The 8,957-nt window shown below is 32.4% G+C and overlaps 1 protein-coding gene across 3 annotated transcripts in view; it reads left to right on the top strand.

Annotated features, from left to right (window-relative positions):
* Positions 1 to 8,957, top strand: part of BCHE (butyrylcholinesterase) — a 59,233-nt gene that overhangs the window by 32,847 nt on the left and 17,429 nt on the right. The window lies entirely within an intron of this gene.

Raw genomic sequence — 8,957 nt, 5'->3', positions numbered from 1 at the left:
AAAAACAAAAAAAGTGCTTGTGTGAGGACATAAATGTTTCTGACTTGTAAAACAAAGTTCTGCCATAAAAGAGAAGTTAGGTATATTCTATGTGGGCAAAAAGCAGAGAACTGTTGGGCAAAATTTATATAAATATGATCAGTTAGCTTAGTATAAAAAATGTCTCTCAACCCCAGGCCTAAAATTCTAGTAGGGCTTGAATACAGGTCTGTTTTTATTAACTAGAGTCAGTAATAAGTATAAGTTGTCTGGGATTGGAATAACCTTGTCCAGAAAATGACACACACCCCATTATGGAACATGAACAAACAGAAGCTAGAATAGCTTTATGAATATTTCCTACAGAGAATAAAACACTGAACAGGAGATTACAGAACATACGACAAGAAAATTTTGTTTATTTGAAGAATATAATATTTATATTTGAGTAAAAAATTTGTTTATTTGAAGAACATAATATTTATCTTAAGTTTATTTGGAGAACATAATATTTATCTTTGAAATAAATAATAGAAAAACTAGGGAAAATATCCAGGAAAAAGTTAACTGAAACAATGTAAAAAATGGACATCTTTGATTATAAAATATTTACAACTACATGCTAATAAAATATGATGCTTTAGTGAATAATAACTGCAGGCTTAAGTAGGACATCATAAACATTTTCAATAATGAAAAATATAGGATATATTTTTTAATTTAATAATTATTAGTCAAGTAATTAACATAATAGAAGTATATATTGAGAAACAAGATGGTATATTATACGGTACGTAGCAAATATTAACTGTTATCTCTCTTTAATGTTAGTATAGATTTAATATTACCTGGATAAAGTGTTTTAATCAGTTAAATTATATAAAATTAATCCTTAAAATTAAATAAGATTGTTTTCTATGATAACCATATTAATGATTAGAAATGCAATGTGGCAGGGTGCTCACTTTGGCAATTTTACTAAGCATGGTTTGGGGCTTTATTTTGTACTGCAGTGAAACTTAAAATGTTTGTTGTGTTAACAGTTCCTTTCAAAACCATTGTCATTTTCCTATATGAACCTTAATATGACACATTTGTTTCACCTTACTTTCCCTAGAAACAGTGTTTTGTAAATATAAAAATAAAATAAAACATACATAGATATTGTTAAAATTTTAGTTTGCAATGTATTCATCATATTACCTAAATCTTTTCTTTGAAAATTAGAGATATCTCTATGTATATATTTACAATAAAATGTCACTGTGTTAAACTGCAAACAGTGCAATGGTCTTCTCACTTCAGCAAGCTCCCTAGTAGGCAAAACATTTACAGAGCATCGATTATTGAGCACTGACTGGGCCAGCTTACATGGATAAAAACAGGCACACTCTCTGCTCTCATGGAATTTTCCACTTAAGTGGAGGTGATTAGTCCATTATAGGGGCTTCCAGTAAATAGTGTTATAAAGGAAATAACTTTGAATTCAAGAATTATCTGATAAGCTCAAATTACCCATTTAAGGACAAAAATTACAATATGTTAAGGTTGTGTAAATTTTTTAGAGCATTTGATTTCCCAAACCCCTTGTAATATTCATGTTGCCTTAAAATCTAGATTTTTTAAGATTCTTATGTGTTACGACAAAACTAAATTTCCATAATCTTTCCTTGGAACTTCCTACGTTTATTCTTGAAAGGGCTTGTCATCAGCTTTATTGCACAGACTAGAACAAACTGACGTGAAGAAGAACAAAACTGATAGCATTTGGAGGACTTGTAAAAACCACTAATTTGTTTCAAGTTTAGGGTTATTATCTTATCCCTAGTCACTGTTGTCTGCCCTCTTATTAAAATAAGTGTTCTAGTGTCATTATGTGGGAGTACAGTTGAACTTTCTACAAAACTTTAGGCTACAGCTCCTCTGAGATTCATGCGATTCCATCCCAATGATACCAGTTGGTCTGCTGACACTATGAAACAATTAGATACAAACAAAATAATAGCAGTAGTTCTTCTGTCACTAGTAAACAAGACAGAAATTAAGTAAGATATCTGGATGCATTTGATAAGCTAATAAAGAACAGATGCAAAAATAAAATGAGGAAAAGAGGAGGATATAAAAGGAATTGTATATATAATTATATATAAAATATAATAGAACACATTAGATATAAAGTAATTTATATCTAATATTATATATATTATATAGTATATATAGATTTCATATATATACTATATAATACTTTGCTAATATAATATACATACTTTGCTAATATATATAATATATTGATATGTATACTATATATCAATATATAATTTATAAATATAAGTAAAATATACTATTTATATAATACTATATGAATACTATATATTAAAGGAATCCTATATTACATTATATTCTATCATAATATATACTATATATTATACATTATTACATTATTTATCATATATCATTTATAAAAGAATTATATATATGTATATAGGAAGGAAGGAAGGAAGGAAGGAAGGAAAGTTTCCTGCTTCTCTCTAGATCAATCTAGTACTCAGCCCGTTCATTTTCTGGAGAGCTAGAAAAAGCTAAACTTTGCCTAGTGTTCCTCTTTAGTTCTCCTGCTAATTAAGGAAACACTTCTGCCCAAAAAAATCAGAGGAAAGAAGCAATAATCTTCCGGACCATCAAAGCTTTGTTTGCTCAGCATACATACCAACAGCATAGAAAAGATCTTTGATATCTTTTGGCTGGCATTATCCTTGGAACTGATGAACAAATGAAGTTGTACAATGCAATCTAACTGCTAGATGTGTGCACTGGAAATCAGTTTGTTTGCATGACTCCATACAGGTACTTTCGTGAAGTATTCAAGAAAGTTGGTTAAGTGGAAAACCTCTTTTAAATACTAACGAAGACTTAGCCCTCGCAGGTGTGGCTCAGTGGACTGAGCGCCGGCCTACTAATCAAAGGGTCACTGGTTCAATTCACAGTGTAGGGCATGTGCCTGGGTTGCAGGTCAGGTCCCCAGCAGGGGTGGTGCGAAAATGCAACCAGAAATTGAAATTGATGTTTCTCTTCCTCTCATCCCCTCTCTAAAAATAAATAAATGAAATCTTAAAAAAGAATACTAACGAAGATTTAAATAATCTCATAAAAGATAGACAATGCATTTTAAAGTAGACATTTGATTTCTAGTTATAAATTTAGAAGAAAAAAAATCACATCTCAGCAAAGGTAATAATATGTTGGAAGATTTAGATTTGGATTAAAAGGTAAATCATCTTTGTGTGTAGGTCATTTTTCACTACTTTTTTCCCCTTAAATATGATTGAATTTATAACACTGCCTGACAGCCTGTGTCATGTTCTTTGTTAGATGTTTGTAATAAAAATCTTTTAAAAGTGATTAGACAAGGCTCCTAACACCAGAATTTTCACTTTATATGTTGTATTTAGCTTTATTTTTAAATAATTTTTAGACCAATGTTTCTTCCTACTTTACCAAGCATCTACTTTCATAGCACATATCTAACTGTATTATAATGTAATTGGCCTTTGCTTATTGCTAGTGCTGAAATCTCATCCCATATTATGCAGATCTCAAGTTACTACAGTTGCTAATTTCTTTTAAAGTTGGAAGGTGATGTACTAAATATACCTCATTTTTCTAATAGTACTTTTAAAACTGAAATGTAATTTGTTTCTTTTTATTAGTGTTTGGTGAAAATAAATCCCCCTCTCTCTTTTTTGTCTCTCTTAGAAAGTTTGGCTCATTGATGTATTTTACTTTTTTAAAAAATCTGGTAACAAAAATCACAGTTTATTTATTTCCTTTTGGATTCCTTTTCATTCCCCTCCTTTCCCTTTTCTCTCCTTCCTTTCTCTTCCCCTCTATTCCTTCTCTCAAAAAAATCTATAATCCAGTTTCTCTGTGAAGATAGTGAGAATATATCCCAATCCACTCCTTAAGAATTATAAGATAATTAAAAAATAATAATCAAATTGAACATAGACTCTACTTATATCTTATATTTATATTCAAGAAGTCATTGTTAGACAATTTATGAATCATTGCAAACTTCCCTACTGCAGTAATACAATCCTACACCTCAGGTGCCGCGATTCCTGACTAGAAAATTCCTGTTGAAGTGAGGAAGAAACTTAACAAACTAAAGAATCTAGGGAATAGTTCTTCAGTAATTACTGTCCTCATTTCTATAGTTTGCAAAGGAAATGTCAGGAAATAGGAGGAAGCAAGTAACAAAAATAAAGTAGATTTAGACATTTGCATTAAACATAATCTAAACTGTAAGTAATCCACTTATAAAGAATACTCTATGCACAACTACATTATTACACACTCCAAGTTGCTTTAGTAACTGCTAATTTTGTCTTTATTATGTTCAGAGGGAAAATAGTATAGACAAGAAAACTTCCTAACAAACTACAGAGAGTCTGAATGGAGGATACTACTGAACAGACTTAGAAGAAACACATGCGTATTTTTATTATTCATCAGCTGATATAGGACTTTGAAGTTAAACATAGTATTAATTTCTCTTTAGGCACTGAAAGAGTCAATGTGAATTTTCAAGTTTTTAATCTTAGAAGAGTAATGTTTACAAGGCTTTTTTATCTTAACATATGAGAATAAAGTGAATTTCTCTTTTTTAATACTGTGAATATTAATAATTTATAACTGATACTGGATTAATGCAAAATATATCCAAAGTTCTGAAGGCTATTCACTTCTCATTTTAATAAATACTTTGAACTTTCTGTTTAGGCTTATGATAGATGCTGAGCATGCAAAATGCTCGAAATATAGTCATTATTTATATAATTTGGCACCCTTATAGTGAGTTGCGATAGTATGATATAAATTAAATTTTTATGTGACTAATATTTGTTCAATTGTGTTTAGCATCCTTTAATATTCAAGTTGCAGAATACAAACACACATGCACACTTACATGTATATACAATATGTATAGTATACAAGACTCAGCTAAACCGAAATGGGCATATTTGTGTATATTTGTGAAGATAAATTATTCCATTTTTCTTTAAAGTTTCATCTTAGAAGTCTATAAAAAACCATGAAGTTCAGTATAAGTTTTATAAAACTAATCAATCAACCTAGGATTAGCTCTGTAGCTTAAAATAGAGCCAATATGATTGAAATATTGGAAATGAATTCATGATTACAAAGTTGCTATAATAGAATTCAGTGGGTATTTAACTCATTTTGGTTGGCTATATAGTTAAGAATAAATATTATTATTAATAACTTAATTTAAGAAAGCTCTCTTTAGGTCAGCTTTAAGATTGTACAGGTTTTAATACACTTAATAAACAAAAATCAGTAATGAAACTTAGTAAAGTTCATAAATACATTGCAGTCACAGAAAATTCCTCTAGAAGGAATCTAAAATTCCTTTTTAATGTCTCTATTTATCCTAAGGACTTTTGTGTATACAAGATGAAGCCAAGAATATGATCTTAGGAAAAGCATGATCTTGTTTATCTTTTGCTATTTATTAGTGTCACTGTTTCATCTGTGTCTCCATATTTTCTAAAACAGATTGTATTATGAATTCATGTTCATAATCTTATACTTAAATATAAAGAGTAATGTTTTAATGTACTCAGGTTGCTTTTTCTAGTCTTTATTTTTGACATATAAATATGTCAAAATAATAGAAACAACCCTTGTCAGCAGGGCTTAGTTGGGGTGTCACCCCATAAACCAAAAGTTTACAGGTTCATTTCCTGGTCAGAGCACATGCATGGGTTGCAGGTTTGGTTCTGGTCATGGAGCTTGGAAGAGGCATCTGATCACTGTTTCTCTCCTTTTCTCTCTCTCTCTCCCTCCCTTCCATTCTGTTTAAAATCAATAAGCATGTCCTCGAGTGAGGATAAAGTGAATAAATAAATAATTGAAGCAACTTGTGAATTTTGTTATATTTGTTATTACTGCTAATCCTGGTATTAACTCAATGTCTTCTTTTTATTTTATTTTTGTTCAACTTTGCCTAATTTGTTTCTAATTTTTTTCTAAGGGTACTGAACCTTCACATCTCACTATTTACTTGTAGATCCTTTAGGCACAGGTTACATGCCATGTTATCAATTAGATTCATTTAAGTGTTAAACTGTCATGGTAAACAAGAGTTTCTATGTCGAGCATTGGTTAAAACAGACCCATGGTGTTTTATGACCATAGGAAAAACATACTTGAAGAAGAATTTTACATTATTGGACCGAGACTATTGATTTTCCTGAAATTGGATAAATGATTATCTGTGAAGTATGGTCTTCTATATGGCTGCAGTTTTTAACTGTGAACACTTACTATAAAGGAAAAATGAGATACCTTGAACTACCAGTTATGATCTTTCTTTCTTATTTTAGTCACATTTCTTGCTTAAATAGTGTAAGTCAGGCACTGTTTCAGGTGATAAACAAAGCAGTCAAATGATGGTTTGCAGGGACCTTACTCTCTTAGTCCATTCAGTCTGTTATCACAAAATACCACAGACCAGGTAGTTTATATGCAACAGGAATTTATTGATCACAGTTTGGGAGGCAGAAGTCCAAGATTAGGGCACCAGCATGGTTCCTTTCTGACGAGGACTCTCTTGATTCATAGCTGGTTTCCTCTCATTGTGTCCTTGGCCTTGGTAGAAGGGCCAAGGGATTCCTCTGGAGCTTCCTTCATAAAGGTACTGGTTCCACCTGCAAGGACTCTGCCCTCATGACTTTCAAACCCTCCAAAAGTTACAGCTTCTGATACCGTCACCAAATGGAAGGGCACAAACATTCAGAGCTCAAATGAGAGGAGAAAAAACACAGTTAAAATAATTTTTAATAAGAGGGCCAAGACTGGTTCTTTTAATTGAGGCATGAAGATGGCCTATTTGAAAACTTGGGAGGAAAAGCATGGGTCAAGAAGCTACAACCTGAAAGAGGCAGACACTTCATATCCTACAGAATGATTTATTGTATTTTGTATAATTTGAAATGTCATTTCTGTTTTGGAATTTGTATACTGATCACCTACTTAGTGCTGCTGGGGGAACACTGCAGTTGAAAAGCTTGGGAATCCATTTAGAATGCAGAGATTCCCTCAATAAAATAAAGATGAACCGGCTCTAAATTCCAGCTGCTTAATTACCACCTCTTTTTGAGTCTCAAATTTAACACATAAAGAGCTTAATTCTTAACATTTTCCTCCAAACATACTCTTCTTGCAGCATTTCTTGTCTCATTCCATTCATCCCTCCAGGTACTCAGGCCAATATGTCAGCTTTCTTTCTCTCCACATCTAATCAATTGGCCAATTAATTGCAAGGGTTGTGTCTTCAAAATATATTCAAAATCTGACGACATCTCCGAATTTCTACTACTACTTCCCTGGTCCAAACAATCGTTATCTTTAATGTAATTTTTTTTTCCAGTTTCCTTACTGGTCTCCCTGGTTCTGGCCTGGAATACCTTGTGGTATGTTCCCAGAGATTCAGGCAGACGACCTTTTAAGAAATATAAGTGAGATCTTGCCCTTTATTTGTGCAAAACCTCCAATTAATTCTTCATTCACTGAGAGTAGACATAAAAAGCTAACAAGGACCTACAGTTCACTAAATAATGTGGTCCTCTTGTCATTTCATTAACCTCAACTCAAACTGCTTCCTCCATGCCTGGTTCTACTCTAGCTATACTCTCCTACTTGCTTTTCTTAGAAAACTCCAGACACCCATCTGTCTCATAGCTTTTACTTTCAATTACTTCTGTTGAAGTGCTCTGCCTCCAAAAAACAGCATGACTCGCTTCTCTCTAAGTCTTCATTTAAGAGTCCGTTTCTCATCAAATATTTCAGATATTCCTAAGCAAAATTTAAGTAAAAGTTAAGGGCTCAGTCCATCACACTTCCAAGTCAACCCAAGGTTCTGGCACCGTTGCAAGTTCAGGTTCCTCAGGCTAGCCTTACTTCAGACTAGCCGACTACAAATTCACAGTCCTTGTGGACTCCATAAGATATGATCATTTGTTAAAATGATTCACAGACCTCAGGAAAGCACTATAATTACGATTACAATTTTAATATAACAAATGGGTATACACCAAAACCAGTCAAAAAAAGAGGTACATAGAACAGAATCTGGTACTGGCAAGGTTCCAAAAACAATGCTTCTGTGTCCTTGGATATGCATTACTTTCATGCTATTAATAATGGTGATGTGCCCTTGGAGTATCTCCAACCCAAGAAACTCACCTGAGATTGAGCCCTGGAGTTTTACTGAGGTTTTATAATATAGGTGTGAGTGATTGAATTATTGGCCATATGGTCAGGTTGATATCATGTGGCTCTAAGTCCCAACCTTCTAATCACATGGTGGGTCTTTCAAACATAGTCATTCCTTCCCTAAGATTTTCAGCATGACCAGCCCCACCTTGAGTCATGTCATTAATGAAAACCATCAGGTGCCCACTATGGGTCACTCTGTTAACATAAATAACCATAAATAATGCTACTGTGGGAAATTCCAAAGATTTAGGTGTTACCTCACAGGAACTGTGAACAATGTCCAATCAAATTATTACACACTCCCTCACTAATGTTCCTCCTCATTGATACTTACTGGTCATTTCCTAATATTTCTACACTCCATTTTATTATCTCTAGCAGCTATTACTATATAACATATTTTCCTTATTTATCTTGTTTATTGCCTATCTTCCTCAAAGAATGAAAACTGCAAGAGGCAGGGATCTCTAATTTGCCTTTGTTGATTCTTCTGTGACTTAAAGAAACCAGGCCTAGTGTGTATTCAATAATATTTGTTGAATAAATGAATGCTTTTCTAAATTCAGATTCTCTTATAGTCCTTCAATTCTTCTCAAAAAATACAATTTGATTTATGTGCAACATGACATGAAATATGAATCCATGAATATCTGCATGTTTAAGAAATATAGTATAAA

This window comes from Pteronotus mesoamericanus, unplaced genomic scaffold (assembly GCF_021234165.1).
Source record: "Pteronotus mesoamericanus isolate MK-2021 breed Mesoamerican mustached bat unplaced genomic scaffold, CSHL_Meso_final contig_116, whole genome shotgun sequence".
Taxonomy (NCBI): Eukaryota; Metazoa; Chordata; class Mammalia; order Chiroptera; family Mormoopidae; genus Pteronotus; species Pteronotus mesoamericanus.
The sequence above is the reverse complement of the archived record's forward strand: the minus strand, read 5'-3'. Positions and strand labels throughout refer to the sequence as shown.